The 20,773-nt window shown below is 35.3% G+C and overlaps 17 non-coding genes across 17 annotated transcripts; all 17 read right to left on the bottom strand.

The window, feature by feature from the left end:
* Window positions 1-114: 114 nt before the first annotated feature.
* Window positions 115-196, bottom strand: TRNAS-UGA (transfer RNA serine (anticodon UGA)). The gene has a single exon. It is a non-coding gene; the product is annotated as a tRNA-Ser (tRNA).
* Window positions 197-1,276: 1,080 nt separating this feature from the next.
* Window positions 1,277-1,358, bottom strand: TRNAS-UGA (transfer RNA serine (anticodon UGA)). Its single transcript has one exon. It is a non-coding gene; the product is annotated as a tRNA-Ser (tRNA).
* A 1,071-nt stretch (window positions 1,359-2,429) lies between these two features.
* On the bottom strand, window positions 2,430-2,511 carry TRNAS-UGA (transfer RNA serine (anticodon UGA)). The gene has a single exon. It is a non-coding gene; the product is annotated as a tRNA-Ser (tRNA).
* A 1,084-nt stretch (window positions 2,512-3,595) lies between these two features.
* On the bottom strand, window positions 3,596-3,677 carry TRNAS-UGA (transfer RNA serine (anticodon UGA)). The gene has a single exon. It is a non-coding gene; the product is annotated as a tRNA-Ser (tRNA).
* Window positions 3,678-4,761: 1,084 nt separating this feature from the next.
* On the bottom strand, window positions 4,762-4,843 carry TRNAS-UGA (transfer RNA serine (anticodon UGA)). The gene has a single exon. It is a non-coding gene; the product is annotated as a tRNA-Ser (tRNA).
* A 2,233-nt stretch (window positions 4,844-7,076) lies between these two features.
* Window positions 7,077-7,158, bottom strand: TRNAS-UGA (transfer RNA serine (anticodon UGA)). The gene has a single exon. It is a non-coding gene; the product is annotated as a tRNA-Ser (tRNA).
* A 1,080-nt stretch (window positions 7,159-8,238) lies between these two features.
* On the bottom strand, window positions 8,239-8,320 carry TRNAS-UGA (transfer RNA serine (anticodon UGA)). The gene has a single exon. It is a non-coding gene; the product is annotated as a tRNA-Ser (tRNA).
* A 1,080-nt stretch (window positions 8,321-9,400) lies between these two features.
* TRNAS-UGA (transfer RNA serine (anticodon UGA)) lies at window positions 9,401-9,482 on the bottom strand. The gene has a single exon. It is a non-coding gene; the product is annotated as a tRNA-Ser (tRNA).
* Window positions 9,483-11,085: 1,603 nt separating this feature from the next.
* Window positions 11,086-11,168, bottom strand: TRNAS-UGA (transfer RNA serine (anticodon UGA)). Its single transcript has one exon. It is a non-coding gene; the product is annotated as a tRNA-Ser (tRNA).
* A 1,083-nt stretch (window positions 11,169-12,251) lies between these two features.
* On the bottom strand, window positions 12,252-12,333 carry TRNAS-UGA (transfer RNA serine (anticodon UGA)). The gene has a single exon. It is a non-coding gene; the product is annotated as a tRNA-Ser (tRNA).
* A 1,080-nt stretch (window positions 12,334-13,413) lies between these two features.
* Window positions 13,414-13,495, bottom strand: TRNAS-UGA (transfer RNA serine (anticodon UGA)). Its single transcript has one exon. It is a non-coding gene; the product is annotated as a tRNA-Ser (tRNA).
* A 1,080-nt stretch (window positions 13,496-14,575) lies between these two features.
* TRNAS-UGA (transfer RNA serine (anticodon UGA)) lies at window positions 14,576-14,657 on the bottom strand. The gene has a single exon. It is a non-coding gene; the product is annotated as a tRNA-Ser (tRNA).
* Window positions 14,658-15,741: 1,084 nt separating this feature from the next.
* TRNAS-UGA (transfer RNA serine (anticodon UGA)) lies at window positions 15,742-15,823 on the bottom strand. Its single transcript has one exon. It is a non-coding gene; the product is annotated as a tRNA-Ser (tRNA).
* Window positions 15,824-16,903: 1,080 nt separating this feature from the next.
* Window positions 16,904-16,985, bottom strand: TRNAS-UGA (transfer RNA serine (anticodon UGA)). Its single transcript has one exon. It is a non-coding gene; the product is annotated as a tRNA-Ser (tRNA).
* A 1,084-nt stretch (window positions 16,986-18,069) lies between these two features.
* On the bottom strand, window positions 18,070-18,151 carry TRNAS-UGA (transfer RNA serine (anticodon UGA)). Its single transcript has one exon. It is a non-coding gene; the product is annotated as a tRNA-Ser (tRNA).
* Window positions 18,152-19,231: 1,080 nt separating this feature from the next.
* TRNAS-UGA (transfer RNA serine (anticodon UGA)) lies at window positions 19,232-19,313 on the bottom strand. Its single transcript has one exon. It is a non-coding gene; the product is annotated as a tRNA-Ser (tRNA).
* Window positions 19,314-20,397: 1,084 nt separating this feature from the next.
* Window positions 20,398-20,479, bottom strand: TRNAS-UGA (transfer RNA serine (anticodon UGA)). The gene has a single exon. It is a non-coding gene; the product is annotated as a tRNA-Ser (tRNA).
* Window positions 20,480-20,773: the final 294 nt, after the last annotated feature.

The following is a 20,773-nucleotide window of genomic DNA, read 5'->3' on the forward strand; positions in this document are numbered from 1 at the left end:
GCAGCTTTTACATTAAGTTAAACTTTGGGAAATGTAAAAGCTACTTTAGTTTCATGGAAAATAAAGTTATCAAGGACAAATGATCTTAGCTTTCTACATGCATAAAAAGCAGTACGTAGCTGGCAGGATTTGAACCTGCGCGGGGAAACCCCAATGGATTTCAAGTCCATCGCCTTAACCACTCGGCCAGAACTACCTGAACTCAATTGGATGGTGCTACTTGGAAATCAAAACATTTTTCCTGTTGGCAGAAATATCTGATACATTTTATTTTAATTTGCTTCAATATTAATATGTAAACTTTGTGAAATATAATAGCTAGTTTAGTTTAATGTCAAATATAGGTGTCAAGGACTTTTGATCTTGTACTAAATTAATTAGAAATCAGAGCCTTTAACATCACACCATGCCAACACCAGTGCTCATAACCTGTATTGTACATTTTACGGACATTTTATCAAATAATAATCATTTAAAATATATTAGGTTTTTCATTGGTCTATTCCACAGGTTCTCAAACTCGGTTCTCAGAAACCCACACAGTGCATGTTTTGCAGGTCTCCTCGCAGAACCACAAGTAAATAATTAGCTCCACAAGTGGACTTTTTAAAATGTGTCAGTGAGTAATTAATACACCTGTGCACCTGCTTGGTTACCTGCAAAACATACACTGTGTGGGGTCCTGAGAACTGAGTTTGAGAACCTATGGTCCATTCCTTAATAAAGTTTGGAATTATAACAACTCACACTGCACAATTAATAGTTTGTTAAATACCAGACATTTTTTCTTACCTTTCATTACATCTCTACAGCTGTAAATCCAGATAGAAAGAATCTGCATGCACAAGTTGCCACTGAGAAACATTTATACAAGGTCACAAGCATGTACATAGAATGCAGGAAGACACTGTCTGAGATTATATGGTTTAAAAAGAAGTCCATTGTAAAACAGGATATATATGTAGGTGAGCTAAGCTGAGATTGAGAACTCAATTCTTAAACATAACATGCTTTGATTCTTTTCATCTTGAATGCATTTTGTTTTTAAACCAGCTAGAAAAGCAAATGGATTTTGAGTCCATCACCTTAACCACTCGGCCACAACTACCTTAATGTTGTTTCACTGACAAGCTGTGTGCAAAATCAATGTTTTCCTTTTTTGGTAGCTTTTACAGTAAGTTAAACTTTGGGAAATGTAAAAGCTACTTTAGTCTCATGGAAAATAAAGTTATCAAGGACAAATGAGCTTAGCTTTCTACATGCATAAAAAGCAGTACATAGCTGGCATGAGTTGAACCTGCGCGGGAAAACTCCAATGGATTTCAAGTCCATCGCCTTAACCACTCGGCCACAACTACCTGACCTCAATTGGTTGGTGCTACTTGGAAATCAAAACATTTTTCCTGTTGGCAGAAATATCTGATACATTTTATTTTAATTTGCTTCAATATTAATATGTAAACTTTGTGAAATATAATAGCTAGTATAGTTTAATGTCAAATATAGGTGTCAAGGACTTTTGATCTTGTACTAAATTAATTAGAAATCAGAGCCTTTAACATCACACCATGCCAACACTAGTGCTCATGAACTGTATTGTACATTTTACGGACATTTTAATAAATAATAATCATTTAAAATATATTAGGTTTTTCATTGGTCTATTCCACAGGTTCTCAGAACCCCACACAGTGCATGTTTTGCAGGTCTCCTCGCAGAACCACAAGTAAATAATTAGCTCCACAAGTGGACTTTTTAAAATGTGTCAGTGAGTAATTAATACACCTGTGCACCTGCTGGGTTACCTGCAAAATATACACTGTGTGGGGTCCTGAGAACTGATTTTGAGAACCTATGGTCCATTCCTTAATAAAGTTTGGAATTATAACAACTGACACTGCACAATTAATAGTTTGTTAATTACCAGACATTTTTTCTTACCTTTCATTACATCTCTACAGCTGTAAATCCAGATAGAAAGAATCTGCATGCACAAGTTGCCACTGAGAAACATTTATACAAGGTCACAAACAAGCATGTACATAGAATGCAGGAAGACACTGTCTGAGATTATATGGTTTAAAAAGAAGTCCATTGTAAAACAGGATATATATGTAGGTGAGCTAAGCTGAGATTGAGAACTCAATTCTTAAACATAACATGCTTTGATTCTTTTCATCTTGAATGCATTTTGTTTTTAAACCAGCTTGAAAAGCAAATGGATTTTGAGTCCATCACCTTAACCACTCGGCCACAACTACCTTAATGTTGTTTCATTGACAAGCTGTGTGCAAAATCAATGTTTTCCTTTTTTGGTAGCTTTTACAGTAAGTTAAACTTTGGGAAATGTAAAAGCTACTTTAGTTTCATGGAAAATAAAGTTATCAAGAACAAATGAGCTTAGCTTTCTACATGCATAAAAAGCAGTACGTAGCTGGCAGGATTTGAACCTGCGCGGGGAAACCCCAATGGATTTCAAGTCCATCGCCTTAACCACTCGGCCACAACTACCTGACCTCAATTGATTGGTGCTACTTGGAAATCAAAACATTTTTCCTGTTGGCAGAAATATCTGATACATTTTATTTTAATTTGCTTCAATATTAATATGTAAACTTTGTGAAATATAATAGCTAGTATAGTTTAATGTCAAATATAGGTGTCAAGGACTTTTGATCTTGTACTAAATTAATTAGAAATCAGAGCCTTTAACATCACACCATGCCAACACTAGTGCTCATGAACTGTATTGTACATTTTACGGACATTTTATCAAATAATAATCATTTAAAATATATTAGGTTTTTCATTGGTCTATTCCACAGGTTCTCAAACTCGGTTCTCAGAACCCCACACAGTGCATGTTTTGCAGGTCTCCTCGCAGAACCACAAGTAAATAATTAGCTCCACAAGTGGACTTTTTAAAATGTGTCAGTGAGTAATTAATACACCTGTGCACCTGCTGGGTTACCTGCAAAACATACACTGTGTGGGGTCCTGAGAACTGATTTTGAGAACCTATGGTCCATTCCTTAATAAAGTTTGGAATTATAACAACTGACACTGCACAATTAATAGTTTGTTAATTACCAGACATTTTTTCTTACCTTTCATTACATCTCTACAGCTGTAAATCCAGATAGAAAGAATCTGCATGCACAAGTTGCCACTGAGAAACATTTATACAAGGTCACAAACAAGCATGTACATAGAATGCAGGAAGACACTGTCTGAGATTATATGGTTTAAAAAGAAGTCCATTGTAAAACAGGATATATATGTAGGTGAGCTAAGCTGAGATTGAGAACTCAATTCTTAAACATAACATGCTTTGATTCTTTTCATCTTGAATGCATTTTGTTTTTAAACCAGCTTTAAAAGCAAATGGATTTTGAGTCCATCACCTTAACCACTCGGCCACAACTACCTTAATGTTGTTTCACTGACAAGCTGTGTGCAAAATCAATGTTTTCCTTTTTTGGTAGCTTTTACAGTAAGTTAAACTTTGGGAAATGTAAAAGCTACTTTAGTCTCATGGAAAATAAAGTTATCAAGGACAAATGAGCTTAGCTTTCTACATGCATAAAAAGCAGTACGTAGCTGGAAGGATTTGAACCTGCGCGGGGAAACCCAAATGGATTTCAAGTCCATCGCCTTTACCACTCGGCCACAACTACCTGACCTCAATTGGATGGTGCTACTTGGAAATCAAAACATTTTTCCTGTTGGCAGAAATATCTGATACATTTTATTTTAATTTGCTTCAATATTAATATGTAAACTTTGTGAAATATAATAGCTAGTATAGTTTAATGTCAAATATAGGTGTCAAGGACTTTTGATCTTGTACTAAATTAATTAGAAATCAGAGTCTTTAACATCACACCATGCCAACACTAGTGCTCATGAACTGTATTGTACATTTTACGGACATTTTATCAAATAATAATCATTTAAAATATATTAGGTTTTTCATTGGTCTATTCCACAGGTTCTCAAACTCGGTTCTCAGAAACCCACACAGTGCATGTTTTGCAGGTCTCCTCGCAGAACCACAAGTAAATAATTAGCTCCACAAGTGGACTTTTTAAAATGTGTCAGTGAGTAATTAATACACATATGCACCTGCTGGGTTACCTGCAAAACATACACTGTGTGGGGTCCAGAGGACTGAGTTTGAGAATTTATGGTCTGTTCCTTAATAAAGTTTGGAATTACAACAACTGACACTGCACAATTAATAGTTTGTTGATAACCAGACATTATTTCTTACCTTTCATTACATCTCTACAGATGTAAATCCAGATATAAAGAATCTGCATGCACAAGTTGCCACTGAGAAACATTTATACAAGGTCACAAACAAGCATGTACATAGAATGCAGGAAGACACTGTCTGAGATTATATGGTTTAAAAAGAAGTCCATTGTAAAACAGGATATATATGTAGGTGAGCTAAGCTGAGATTGAGAACTCAATTCTTAAACATAACATGCTTTGATTCTTTTCATCTTGAATGCATTTTGTTTTTAAACCAGCTTGAAAAGCAAATGGATTTTGAGTCCATCACCTTAACCACTCGGCCACAACTACCTTAATGTTGTTTCATTGACAAGCTGTGTGCAAAATCAATGTTTTCCTTTTTTGGTAGCTTTTACAGTAAGTTAAACTTTGGGAAATGTAAAAGCTACTTTAGTTTCATGGAAAATAAAGTTATCAAGAACAAATGAGCTTAGCTTTCTACATGCATAAAAAGCAGTACGTAGCTGGCAGGATTTGAACCTGCGCGGGGAAACCCCAATGGATTTCAAGTCCATCGCCTTAACCACTCGGCCACAACTACCTGACCTCAATTGGTTGGTGCTACTTGGAAATCAAAACATTTTTCCTGTTGGCAGAAATATCTGATACATTTTATTTTAATTTGCTACAATATTAATATGTAAACTTTGTGAAATATAATAGCTAGTATAGTTTAATGTCAAATATAGGTGTCAAGGACTTTTGATCTTGTACTAAATTAATTAGAAATCAGAGCCTTTAACATCACACCATGCCAACACTAGTGCTCATGAACTGTATTGTACATTTTACGGACATTTTATCAAATAATAATCATTTAAAATATATTAGGTTTTTCATTGGTCTATTCCACAGGTTCTCAGAACCCCACACAGTGCATGTTTTGCAGGTCTCCTCGCAGAACCACAAGTAAATAATTAGCTCCACAAGTGGACTTTTTAAAATGTGTCAGTGAGTAATTAATACACCTGTGCACCTGCTGGGTTACCTGCAAAACATACACTGTGTGGGGTCCTGAGAACTGATTTTGAGAACCTATGGTCCATTCCTTAATAAAGTTTGGAATTATAACAACTGACACTGCACAATTAATAGTTTGTTAATTACCAGACATTTTTTCTTACCTTTCATTACATCTCTACAGCTGTAAATCCAGATAGAAAGAATCTGCATGCACAAGTTGCCACTGAGAAACATTTATACAAGGTCACAAACAAGCATGTACATAGAATGCAGGAAGACACTGTCTGAGATTATATGGTTTAAAAAGAAGTCCATTGTAAAACAGGATATATATGTAGGTGAGCTAAGCTGAGATTGAGAACTCAATTCTTAAACATAACATGCTTTGATTCTTTTCATCTTGAATGCATTTTGTTTTTAAACCAGCTTGAAAAGCAAATGGATTTTGAGTCCATCACCTTAACCACTCGGCCACAACTACCTTAATGTTGTTTCACTGACAAGCTGTGTGCAAAATCAATGTTTTCCTTTTTTGGTAGCATTTACAGTAAGTTAAACTTTGGGAAATGTAAAAGCTACTTTAGTCTCATGGAAAATAAAGTTATCAAGGACAAATGAGCTTAGCTTTCTACATGCATAAAAAGCAGTACGTAGCTGGAAGGATTTGAACCTGCGCTGAGAAATCCAAATGGATTTCAAGTCTATCGCCTTAACCACTCGGCCACAACTACCTGACCTCAATTGGATGGTGCTACTTGGAAATCAAAACATTTTTCCTGTTGGCAGAAATATCTGATACATTTTATTTTAATTTGCTTCAATATTAATATGTAAACTTTGTGAAATATAATAGCTAGTATAGTTTAATGTCAAATATAGGTGTCAAGGACTTTTGATCTTGTACTAAATTAATTAGAAATCAGAGCCTTTAACATCACACCATGCCAACACTAGTGCTCATGAACTGTATTGTACATTTTACGGACATTTTATCAAATAATAATCATTTAAAATATATTAGGTTTTTCATTGGTCTATTCCACAGGTTCTCAAACTCGGTTCTCAGAAACCCACACAGTGCATGTTTTGCAGGTCTCCTCGCAGAACCACAAGTAAATAATTAGCTCCACAAGTGGACTTTTTAAAATGTGTCAGTGAGTAATTAATACACATATGCACCTGCTGGGTTACCTGCAAAACATACACTGTGTGGGGTCCAGATGACTGAGTTTGAGAATTTATGGTCTGTTCCTTAATAAAGTTTGGAATTACAACAACTGACACTGCACAATTAATAGTTTGTTGATAACCAGACATTATTTCTTACCTTTCATTACATCTCTACAGCTGTAAATCCAGATAGAAAGAATCTACATGCATAAATTGCCACTGGGAAACATTTATACAATGTCACAAGCATGTACATAGAATGCAGGAAGACACTGTCTGAGATTATATGGTTTAAAAAGAAGTCCATTGAAAAACAGGATATATATGTAGGTGAGCTAAGCTGAGATTGAGAACTCAATTCTTAAACATAACATGCTTTGATTCTCTTCATCTTGAATGCATTTCGTTTTTAAACCAGCTTGAAAAGCAAATGGATTTTGAGTCCATCACCTTAACCACTCGGCCACAACTACCTTAATGTTGTTTCATTGACAAGCTGTGTGCAAAATCAATGTTTTCCTTTTTTGGCAGCTTTTACATTAAGTTAAACTTTGGGAAATGTAAAAGCTACTTTAGTTTCATGGAAAATAAAGTTATCAAGGACAAATGATCTTAGCTTTCTACATGCATAAAAAGCAGTACGTAGCTGGCAGGATTTGAACCTGCGCGGGGAAACCCCAATGGATTTCAAGTCCATCGCCTTAACCACTCGGCCACAACTACCTGACCTCAATTGGATGGTGCTACTTGGAAATCAAAACATTTTTCCTGTTGGCAGAAATATCTGATACATTTTATTTTAATTTGCTTCAATATTAATATGTAAACTTTGTGAAATATAATAGCTAGTTTAGTTTAATGTCAAATATAGGTGTCAAGGACTTTTGATCTTGTACTAAATTAATTAGAAATCAGAGCCTTTAACATCACACCATGCCAACACCAGTGCTCATAACCTGTATTGTACATTTTACGGACATTTTATCAAATAATAATCATTTAAAATATATTAGGTTTTTCATTGGTCTATTCCACAGGTTCTCAAACTCGGTTCTCAGAAACCCACACAGTGCATGTTTTGCAGGTCTCCTCGCAGAACCACAAGTAAATAATTAGCTCCACAAGTGGACTTTTTAAAATGTGTCAGTGAGTAATTAATACACCTGTGCACCTGCTTGGTTACCTGCAAAACATACACTGTGTGGGGTCCTGAGTACTGAGTTTGAGAACCTATGGTCCATTCCTTAATAAAGTTTGGAATTATAACAACTCACACTGCACAATTAATAGTTTGTTAAATACCAGACATTTTTTCTTACCTTTCATTACATCTCTACAGCTGTAAATCCAGATAGAAAGAATCTGCATGCACAAGTTGCCACTGAGAAACATTTATACAAGGTCACAAGCATGTACATAGAATGCAGGAAGACACTGTCTGAGATTATATGGTTTAAAAAGAAGTCCATTGTAAAACAGGATATATATGTAGGTGAGCTAAGCTGAGATTGAGAACTCAATTCTTAAACATAACATGCTTTGATTCTTTTCATCTTGAATGCATTTTGTTTTTAAACCAGCTAGAAAAGCAAATGGATTTTGAGTCCATCACCTTAACCACTCGGCCACAACTACCTTAATGTTGTTTCACTGACAAGCTGTGTGCAAAATCAATGTTTTCCTTTTTTGGTAGCTTTTACAGTAAGTTAAACTTTGGGAAATGTAAAAGCTACTTTAGTCTCATGGAAAATAAAGTTATCAAGGACAAATGAGCTTAGCTTTCTACATGCATAAAAAGCAGTATGTAGCTGGAAGGATTTGAACCTGCGCGGGGAAATCCAAATGGATTTCAAGTCTATCGCCTTTACCACTCGGCCACAACTACCTGACCTCAATTGGATGGTGCTACTTGGAAATCAAAACATTTTTCCTGTTGGCAGAAATATCTGATACATTTTATTTTAATTTGCTTCAATATTAATATGTAAACTTTGTGAAATATAATAGCTAGTATAGTTTAATGTCAAATATAGGTGTCAAGGACTTTTGATCTTGTACTAAATTAATTAGAAATCAGAGCCTTTAACATCACACCATGCCAACACTAGTGCTCATGAACTGTATTGTACATTTTACGGACATTTTATCAAATAATAATCATTTAAAATATATTAGGTTTTTCATTGGTCTATTCCACAGGTTCTCAAACTCGGTTCTCAGAAACCCACACAGTGCATGTTTTGCAGGTCTCCTCGCAGAACCACAAGTAAATAATTAGCTCCACAAGTGGACTTTTTAAAATGTGTCAGTGAGTAATTAATACACATATGCACCTGCTGGGTTACCTGCAAAACATACACTGTGTGGGGTCCAGAGGACTGAGTTTGAGAATTTATGGTCTGTTCCTTAATAAAGTTTGGAATTACAACAACTGACACTGCACAATTAATAGTTTGTTGATAACCAGACATTATTTCTTACCTTTCATTACATCTCTACAGCTGTAAATCCAGATAGAAAGAATCTACATGCATAAGTTGCCACTGGGAAACATTTATACAAGGTCACAAGCATGTACATAGAATGCAGGAAGACACTGTCTGAGATTATATGGTTTAAAAAGAAGTCCATTGTAAAACAGGATATATATGTAGGTGAGCTAAGCTGAGATTGAGAACTCAATTCTTAAACATAACATGCTTTGATTCTCTTCATCTTGAATGCATTTCGTTTTTAAACCAGCTTGAAAAGCAAATGGATTTTGAGTCCATCACCTTAACCACTCGGCCACAACTACCTTAATGTTGTTTCATTGACAAGCTGTGTGCAAAATCAATGTTTTCCTTTTTTGGCAGCTTTTACATTAAGTTAAACTTTGGGAAATGTAAAAGCTACTTTAGTTTCATGGAAAATAAAGTTATCAAGGACAAATGAGCTTAGCTTTCTACATGCATAAAAAGCAGTACGTAGCTGGCAGGATTTGAACCTGCGCGGGGAAACCCCAATGGATTTCAAGTCCATCGCCTTAACCACTCGGCCAGAACTACCTGACCTCAATTGGATGGTGCTACTTGGAAATCAAAACATTTTTCCTGTTGGCAGAAATATCTGATACATTTTATTTTAATTTGCTTCAATATTAATATGTAAACTTTGTGAAATATAATAGCTAGTATAGTTTAATGTCAAATATAGGTGTCAAGGACTTTTGATCTTGTACTAAATTAATTAGAAATCAGAGCCTTTAACATCACACCATGCCAACACCAGTGCTCATAACCTGTATTGTACATTTTACGGACATTTTATCAAATAATAATCATTTAAAATATATTAGGTTTTTCATTGGTCTATTCCACAGGTTCTCAAACTCGGTTCTCAGAACACCACACAGTGCATGTTTTGCAGGTCTCCTCGCAGAACCACAAGTAAATAATTAGCTCCACAAGTGGACTTTTTAAAATGTGTCAGTGAGTAATTAATACACCTGTGCACCTGCTGGGTTACCTGCAAAACATACACTGTGTGGGGTCCTGAGAACTGAGTTTGAGAACCTATGGTCCATTCCTTAATAAAGTTTGGAATTATAACAACTCACACTGCACAATTAATAGTTTGTTAAATACCAGACATTTTTTCTTACCTTTCATTACATCTCTACAGCTGTAAATCCAGATAGAAAGAATCTGCATGCACAAGTTGCCACTGAGAAACTTTTATACAAGGTCACAAGCATGTACATAGAATGCAGGAAGACACTGTCTGAGATTATATGGTTTAAAAAGAAGTCCATTGTAAAACAGGATATAAATGTAGGTGAGCTAAGCTGAGATTGAGAACTCAATTCTTAAACATAACATGCTTTGATTCTCTTCATCTTGAATGCATTTAATTTTCGTTCTCAGAACCCCACACAGTGCATGTTTTGCAGGTCTCCTCGCAGAACCACAAGTAAATAATTAGCTCCACAAGTGGACTTTTTAAAATGTGTCAGTGAGTAATTAATACACATATGCACCTGCTGGGTTACCTGCAAAACATACACTGTGTGGGGTCCAGAGGACTGAGTTTGAGAACTTATGGTCTATTCCTTAATAAAGTTTGGAATTAGAACAACTGACACTGCACAATTAATAGTTTGTTGATTACCAGACATTATTTCTTACCTTTCATTACATCTCTACAGCTGTAAATCCAGAAAGAAAGAATCCGCATGCACAAGTTGCCACTGAGAAACATTTATACAAGGTCACAAGCATGTACATAGAATGCAGGAAGACACTGTCTGAGATTATATGGTTTAAAAAGAAGTCCATTGTAAAACAGGATATATATGTAGGTGAGCTAAGCTGAGATTGAGAACTCAATTCTTAAACATAACATGCTTTGATTCTATTCATTTTGAATGCATTTCGTTTTTAAACCAGCTTGAAAAGCAAATGGATTTTGAGTCCATCACCTTAACCACTCGGCCACAACTACCTTAATGTTGTTTCACTGACAAGCTGTGTGCAAAATCAATGTTTTCCTTTTTTGGTAGCTTTTACAGTAAGTTAAACTTTGGGAAATGTAAAAGCTACTTTAGTCTCATGGAAAATAAAGTTATCAAGGACAAATGAGCTTAGCTTTCTACATGCATAGAAAGCAGTACGTAGCTGGCAGGATTTGAACCTGCGCGGGGAAACCCCAATGGATTTCAAGTCCATCGCCTTAACCACTCGGCCACAACTAACTGACCTCAATTGGCTGGTGCTACTTAGAAATCAAAACATTTTTCATGTTGGCAGAAATATCTGATACATTTTATTTTAATTTGCTTCAATATTAATATGTAAACTTTGTGAAATATAATAGCTAGTATAGTTTAATGTCAAATATAGGTGTCAAGGACTTTTGATCTTGTACTAAATTAATTAGAAATCAGAGCCTTTAACATCACACCATGCCAACACTAGTGCTCATGAACTGTATTGTACATTTTACGGACATTTTATCAAATAATAATCATTTAAAATATATTAGGTTTTTCATTGGTCTATTCCACAGGTTCTCAAACTCGGTTCTCAGAACCCCACACAGTGCATGTTTTGCAGGTCTCCTCGCAGAACCACAAGTAAATAATTAGCTCCACAAGTGGACTTTTTAAAATGTGTCAGTGAGTAATTAATACACCTATGCACCTGCTGGGTTACCTGCAAAACATACACTGTGTGGGGTCCTGAGGACTGAGTTGGAGAACCTATGGTCCATTCCTTAATAAAGTTTGGAATTATAACAACTGACACTGCACAATTAATAGTTTGTTAATTACCAGACATTTTTTCTTACCTTTCATTACATCTCTACAGCTGTAAATCCAGATAGAAAGAATCTGCATGCACAAGTTGCCACTGAGAAACATTTATACAAGGTCACAAACAAGCATGTACATAGAATGCAGGAAGACACTGTCTGAGATTATATGGTTTAAAAAGAAGTCCATTGTAAAACAGGATATATATGTAGGTGAGCTAAGCTGAGATTGAGAACTCAATTCTTAAACATAACATGCTTTGATTCTTTTCATCTTGAATGCATTTTGTTTTTAAACCAGCTTGAAAAGCAAATGGATTTTGAGTCCATCACCTTAACCACTCGGCCACAACTACCTTAATGTTGTTTCATTGACAAGCTGTGTGCAAAATCAATGTTTTCCTTTTTTGGTAGCTTTTACAGTAAGTTAAACTTTGGGAAATGTAAAAGCTACTTTAGTTTCATGGAAAATAAAGTTATCAAGGACAAATGAGCTTAGCTTTCTACATGCATAAAAAGCAGTACGAAGCTGGCAGGATTTGAACCTGCGCGGGGAAACCCCAATAGATTTCAAGTCCATCGCCTTAACCACTCGGCCACAACTACCTGAACTCAATTGGATGGTGCTACTTGGAAATCAAAACATTTTTCCTGTTGGCAGAAATATCTGATACATTTTATTTTAATTTGCTTCAATATTAATATGTAAACTTTGTGAAATATAATAGCTAGTATAGTTTAATGTCAAATATAGGTGTCAAGGACTTTTGATCTTGTACTAAATTAATTAGAAATCAGAGCCTTTAACATCACACCATGCCAACACTAGTGCTCATGAACTGTATTGTACATTTTACGGACATTTTATCAAATAATAATCATTTAAAATATATTAGGTTTTTCATTGGTCTATTCCACAGGTTCTCAAACTCGGCTCTCAGAACCCCACACAGTGCATGTTTTGCAGGTCTCCTTGCAGAACCACAAGTAAATAATTAGCTCCACAAGTGGACTTTTTAAAATTTGTCAGTGAGTAATTAATACACCTGTGCACCTGCTGGGTTACCTGCAAAACATACACTGTGTGGGGTCCAGAGGACTGAGTTGGAGAACTTATGGTCTATTCCTTAATAAAGTTTGGAATTAGAACAACTGACACTGCACAATTAATAGTTTGTTGATTACCAGACATTATTTCTTACCTTTCATTACATCTCTACAGCTGTAAAACCAGATAGAAAGAATCTGCATGCACAAGTTGCCACTGAGAAACATTTATACAAGGTCACAAGCATGTACATAGAATGCAGGAAGACACTGTCTGAGATTATATGGTTTAAAAAGAAGTCCATTGTAAAACAGGATATATATGTAGGTGAGCTAAGCTGAGATTGAGAACTCAATTCTTAAACATAACATGCTTTGATTCTCTTCATCTTGAATGCATTTCGTTTTTAAACCAGCTTGAAAAGCAAATGGATTTCGAGTCCATCACCTAAACCACTTGGCCACAACTACCTTAATGTTGTTTCACTGACAAGCTGTGTGCAAAATCAGTGTTTTCCTTTTTTGGTAGCTTTTACAGTAAGTTAAACTTTGGGAAATGTAAAAGCTACTTTAGTCTCATGGATAATAAAGTTATCAAGGACAAATGAGCTTAGCTTTCTACATGCATAAAAAGCAGTACGTAGCTGGCAGGATTTGAACCTGCGCGGGGAAACCCCAATGGATTTCAAGTCCATCACCTTAACCACTCGGCCACAACTACTTGACCTCAATTGGTTGGTGCTACTTGGAAATCAAAACATTTTTCCTGTTGGCAGAAATATCTGATACATTTTATTTTAATTTGCTTCAATATTAATATGTAAACTTTGTGAAATATAATAGCTAGTATAGTTTAATGTCAAATATAGGTGTCAAGGACTTTTGATCTTGTACTAAATTAATTAGAAATCAGAGCCTTTAACATCACACCATGCCAACACTAGTGCTCATGAACTGTATTGTACATTTTACGGACATTTTATCAAATAATAATCATTTAAAATATATTAGGTTTTTCATTGGTCTATTCCACAGGTTCTCAAACTCGGTTCTCAGAACCCCACACAGTGCATGTTTTGCAGGTCTCCTTGCAGAACCACAAGTAAATAATTAGCTCCACAAGTGGACTTTTTAAAATGTGTCAGTGAGTAATTAATACACCTGTGCACCTGCTGGGTTACCTGCAAAACATACACTGTGTGGGGTCCAGAGGACTGAGTTGGAGAACTTATGGTCTATTCCTTAATAAAGTTTGGAATTAGAACAACTGACACTGCACAATTAATAGTTTGTTGATTACCAGACATTATTTCTTACCTTTCATTACATCTCTACAGCTGTAAAACCAGATAGAAAGAATCTGCATGCACAAGTTGCCACTGAGAAACATTTATACAAGGTCACAAGCATGTACATAGAATTCAGGAAGACACTGTCTGAGATTATATGGTTTAAAAAGAAGTCCATTGTAAAACAGGATATATATGTAGGTGAGCTAAGCTGAGATTGAGAACTCAATTCTTAAACATAACATGCTTTGATTCTCTTCATCTTGAATGCATTTCGTTTTTAAACCAGCTTGAAAAGCAAATGGATTTTGAGTCCATCACCTAAACCACTTGGCCACAACTACCTTAATGTTGTTTCACTGACAAGCTGTGTGCAAAATCAATGTTTTCCTTTTTTGGTAGCTTTTACAGTAAGTTAAACTTTGGGAAATGTAAAAGCTACTTTAGTTTCATGGAAAATAAAATTATCAAGGACAAATGAGCTTAGCTTTCTACATGCATAAAAAGCAGTACGTAGCTGGCAGGATTTGAACCTGCGCGGGGAAACCCCAATGGATTTCAAGTCCATCGCCTTAACCACTCGGCCACAACTACCTGAACTCAATTGGATGGTGCTACTTGAAAATCAAAACATTTTTCCTGTTGGCAGAAATATCTGATACATTTTATTTTAATTTGCTTCAATATTAATATGTAAACTTTGTGAAATATAATAGCTAGTATAGTTTAATGTCAAATATAGGTGTCAAGGACTTTTGATCTTGTACTAAATTAATTAGAAATCAGAGCCTTTAACATCACACCATGCCAACACTAGTGCTCATGAACTGTATTGTACATTTTACGGACATTTTATCAAATAATAATCATTTAAAATATATTAGGTTTTTCATTGGTCTATTCCACAGGTTCTCAAACTCGGTTCTCAGAACCCCACACAGTGCATGTTTTGCAGGTCTCCTCGCAGAACCACAAGTAAATAATTAGCTCCACAAGTGGACTTTTTAAAATGTGTCAGTGAGTAATTAATACACCTGTGCACCTGCTGGGTTACCTGCAAAACATACACTATGTGGGGTCCTGAGAACTGAGTTTGAGAACCTATGGTCCATTCCTTAATAAAGTTTGGAATTATAACAACTGACACTACACAATTAATAGTTTGTTAATTACCAGACATTTTTTCTTACCTTTCATTACATCTCTACAGCTGTAAATCCAGATAGAAAGAATCTGCATGCACAAGTTGCCACTGAGAAACATTTATACAAGGTCACAAACAAGCATGTACATAGAATGCAGGAAGACACTGTCTGAGATTATATGGTTTAAAAAGAAGTCCATTGTAAAACAGGATATATATGTAGGTGAGCTAAGCTGAGATTGAGAACTCAATTCTTAAACATAACATGCTTTGATTCTTTTCATCTTGAATGCATTTTGTTTTTAAACCAGCTTGAAAAGCAAATGGATTTTGAGTCCATCACCTTAACCACTCGGCCACAACTACCTTAATGTTGTTTCATTGACAAGCTGTGTGCAAAATCAATGTTTTCCATTTTTGGTAGCTTTTACAGTAAGTTAAACTTTGGGAAATGTAAAAGCTACTTTAGTTTCATGGAAAATAAAGTTATCAAGGACAAATGAGCTTAGCTTTCTACATGCATAAAAAGCAGTACGTAGCTGGCAGGATTTGAACCTGCGCGGGGAAACCCCAATGGATTTCAAGTCCATTGCCTTAACCACTCGGCCACAACTACCTGAACTCAATTGGATGGTGCTACTTGAAAATCAAAACATTTTTCCTGTTGGCAGAAATATCTGATACATTTTATTTTAATTTGCTTCAATATTAATATGTAAACTTTGTGAAATATAATAGCTAGTATAGTTTAATGTCAAATATAGGTGTCAAGGACTTTTGATCTTGTACTAAATTAATTAGAAATCAGAGCCTTTAACATCACACCATGCCAACACTAGTGCTCATGAACTGTATTGTACATTTTACGGACATTTTATCAAATAATAATCATTTAAAATATATTAGGTTTTTCATTGGTCTATTCCACAGGTTCTCAAACTCGGTTCTCAGAACCCCACACAGTGCATGTTTTGCAGGTCTCCTTGCAGAACCACAAGTAAATAATTAGCTCCACAAGTGGACTTTTTAAAATGTGTCAGTGAGTAATTAATACACCTGTGCACCTGCTGGGTTACCTGCAAAACATACACTGTGTGGGGTCCAGAGGACTGAGTTGGAGAACTTATGGTCTATTCCTTAATAAAGTTTGGAATTAGAACAACTGACACTGCACAATTAATAGTTTGTTGATTACCAGACATTATTTCTTACCTTTCATTACATCTCTACAGCTGTAAAACCAGATAGAAAGAATCTGCATGCACAAGTTGCCACTGAGAAACATTTATACAAGGTCACAAGCATGTACATAGAATGCAGGAAGACACTGTCTGAGATTATATGGTTTAAAAAGAAGTCCATTGTAAAACAGGATATATATGTAGGTGAGCTAAGCTGAGATTGAGAACTCAATTCTTAAACATAACATGCTTTGATTCTCTTCATCTTGAATGCATTTCGTTTTTAAACCAGCTTGAAAAGCAAATGGATTTCGAGTCCATCACCTAAACCACTTGGCCACAACTACCTTAATGTTGTTTCACTGACAAGCTGTGTGCAAAATCAATGTTTTCCTTTTTTGGTAGCTTTTACAGTAAGTTAAACTTTGGGAAATGTAAAAGCTACTTTAGTTTCATGGAAAATAAAATTATCAAGGACAAATGAGCTTAGCTTTCTACATGCATAAAAAGCAGTACGTAGCTGGCAGGATTTGAACCTGCGCGGGGAAACCCCAATGGATTTCAAGTCCATCGACTTAACCACTCGGCCACAACTACCTGAACTCAATTGGATGGTGCTACTTGAAAATCAAAACATTTTTCCTGTTGGCAGAAATATCTGATACATTTTATTTTAATTTGCTTCAATATTAATATGTAAACTTTGTGAAATATAATAGCTAGTATAGTTTAATGTCAAATATAGGTGTCAAGGACTTTTGATCTTGTACTAAATTAATTAGAAATCAGAGCCTTTAACATCACACCATGCCAACACTAGTGCTCATGAACTGTATTGTACATTTTACGGACATTTTATCAAATAATAATCATTTAAAATATATTAGGTTTTTCATTGGTCTATTCCACAGGTTCTCAAACTCGGTTCTCAGAACCCCACACAGTGCATGTTTTGCAGGTCTCCTCGCAGAACCACAAGTAAATAATTAGCTCCACAAGTGGACTTTTTAAAATGTGTCAGTGAGTAATTAATACACCTGTGCACCTGCTGGGTTACCTGCAAAACATACACTATGTGGGGTCCTGAGAACTGAGTTTGAGAACCTATGGTCCATTCCTTAATAAAGTTTGGAATTATAACAACTGACACTGCACAATTAATAGTTTGTTAATTACCAGACATTTTTTCTTACCTTTCATTACATCTCTACAGCTGTAAATCCAGATAGAAAGAATCTGCATGCACAAGTTGCCACTGAGAAACATTTATACAAGGTCACAAACAAGCATGTACATAGAATGCAGGAAGACACTGTCTGAGATTATATGGTTTAAAAAGAAGTCCATTGTAAAACAGGATATATATGTAGGTGAGCTAAGCTGAGATTGAGAACTCAATTCTTAAACATAACATGCTTTGATTCTTTTCATCTTGAATGCATTTTGTTTTTAAACCAGCTTGAAAAGCAAATGGATTTTGAGCCCATCACCTTAACCACTCGGCCACAACTACCTTAATGTTGTTTCATTGACAAGCTGTGTGCAAAATCAATGTTTTCCATTTTTGGTAGCTTTTACAGTAAGTTAAACTTTGGGAAATGTAAAAGCTACTTTAGTTTCATGGAAAATAAAGTTATCAAGGACAAATGAGCTTAGCTTTCTACATGCATAAAAAGCAGTACGTAGCTGGCAGGATTTGAACCTGCGCGGGGAAACCCCAATGGATTTCAAGTCCATTGCCTTAACCACTCGGCCACAACTACCTGAACTCAATTGGATGGTGCTACTTGAAAATCAAAACATTTTTCCTGTTGGCAGAAATATCTGATACATTTTATTTTAATTTGCTTCAATATTAATATGTAAACTTTGTGAAATATAATAGCTAGTATAGTTTAATGTCAAATATAGGTGTCAAGGACTTTTGATCTTGTACTAAATTAATTAGAAATCAGAGCCTTTAACATCACACCATGCCAACACTAGTGCTCATGAACTGTATTGTACATTTTACGGACATTTTATCAAATAATAATCATTTAAAATATATTAGGTTTTTCATTGGTCTATTCCACAGGTTCTCAAACTCGGTTCTCAGAACCCCACACAGTGCATGTTTTGCAGGTCTCCTTGCAGAACCACAAGTAAATAATTAGCTCCACAAGTGGACTTTTTAAAATGTATCAGTGAGTAATTAATACACCTGTGCACCTGCTGGGTTACCTGCAAAACATACACTGTGTGGGGTCCAGAGGACTGAGTTGGAGAACTTATGGTCTATTCCTTAATAAAGTTTGGAATTAGAACAACTGACACTGCACAATTAATAGTTTGTTGATTACCAGACATTATTTCTTACCTTTCATTACATCTCTACAGCTGTAAAACCAGATAGAAAGAATCTGCATGCACAAGTTGCCACTGAGAAACATTTATACAAGGTCACAAGCATGTACATAGAATGCAGGAAGACACTGTCTGAGATTATATGGTTTAAAAAGAAGTCCATTGTAAAACAGGATATATATGTAGGTGAGCTAAGCTGAGATTGAGAACTCAATTCTTAAACATAACATGCTTTGATTCTCTTCATCTTGAATGCATTTCGTTTTTAAACCAGCTTGAAAAGCAAATGGATTTCGAGTCCATCACCTAAACCACTTGGCCACAACTACCTTAATGTTGTTTCACTGACAAGCTGTGTGCAAAATCAATGTTTTCCTTTTTTGGTAGCTTTTACAGTAAGTTAAACTTTGGGAAATGTAAAAGCTACTTTAGTTTCATGGAAAATAAAATTATCAAGGACAAATGAGCTTTGCTTTCTACATGCATAAAAAGCAGTACGTAGCTGGCAGGATTTGAACCTGCGCGGGGAAACCCCAATGGATTTCAAGTCCATCGCCTTAACCACTCGGCCACAACTACCTGAACTCAATTGGATGGTGCTACTTGAAAATCAAAACATTTTTCCTGTTGGCAGAAATATCTGATACATTTTATTTTAATTTGCTTCAATATTAATATGTAAACTTTGTGAAATATAATAGCTAGTATAGTTTAATGTCAAATATAGGTGTCAAGGACTTTTGATCTTGTACTAAATTAATTAGAAATCAGAGCCTTTAACATCACACCATGCCAACACTAGTGCTCATGAACTGTATTGTACATTTTACGGACATTTTATCAAATAATAATCATTTAAAATATATTAGGTTTTTCATTGGTCTATTCCACAGGTTCTCAAACTCGGTTCTCAGAACCCCACACAGTGCATGTTTTGCAGGTCTCCTTGCAGAACCACAAGTAAATAATTAGCTCCACAAGTGGACTTTTTAAAATGTATCAGTGAGTAATTAATACACCTGTGCACCTGCTGGGTTACCTGCAAAACATACACTGTGTGGGGTCCAGAGGACTGAGTTGGAGAACCTATGGTCCATTCCTTAATAAAGTTTGGAATTATAACAACTGACACTGCACAATTAATAGTTTGTTAATTACCAGACATTTTTTCTTACCTTTCATTACATCTCTACAGCTGTAAATCCAGATAGAAAGAATCTGCATGCACAAGTTGCCACTGAGAAACATTTATACAAGGTCACAAACAAGCATGTACATAGAATGCAGGAAGACACTGTCTGAGATTATATGGTTTAAAAAGAAGTCCATTGTAAAACAGGATATATATGTAGGTGAGCTAAGCTGAGATTGAGAACTCAATTCTTAAACATAACATGCTTTGATTCTTTTCATCTTGAATGCATTTTGTTTTTAAACCAGCTTGAAAAGCAAATGGATTTTGAGTCCATCACCTTAACCACTCGGCCACAACTACCTTAATGTTGTTTCATTGACAAGCTGTGTGCAAAATCAATGTTTTCCTTTTTTGGTAGCTTTTACAGTAAGTTAAACTTTGGGAAATGTAAAAGCTACTTTAGTTTCATGGAAAATAAAGTTATCAAGGACAAATGAGCTTAGCTTTCTACATGCATAAAAAGCAGTACGAAGCTGGCAGGATTTGAACCTGCGCGGGGAAACCCCAATAGATTTCAAGTCCATCGCCTTAACCACTCGGCCACAACTACCTGAACTCAATTGGATGGTGCTACTTGGAAATCAAAACATTTTTCCTGTTGGCAGAAATATCTGATACATTTTATTTTAATTTGCTTCAATATTAATATGTAAACTTTGTGAAATATAATAGCTAGTATAGTTTAATGTCAAATATAGGTGTCAAGGACTTTTGATCTTGTACTAAATTAATTAGAAATCAGAGCCTTTAACATCACACCATGCCAACACTAGTGCTCATGAACTGTATTGTACATTTTACGGACATTTTATCAAATAATAATCATTTAAAATATATTAGGTTT

Source organism: Pseudophryne corroboree, chromosome 11 (genome assembly GCF_028390025.1).
Source record: "Pseudophryne corroboree isolate aPseCor3 chromosome 11, aPseCor3.hap2, whole genome shotgun sequence".
NCBI classification, from domain to species: Eukaryota; Metazoa; Chordata; class Amphibia; order Anura; family Myobatrachidae; genus Pseudophryne; species Pseudophryne corroboree.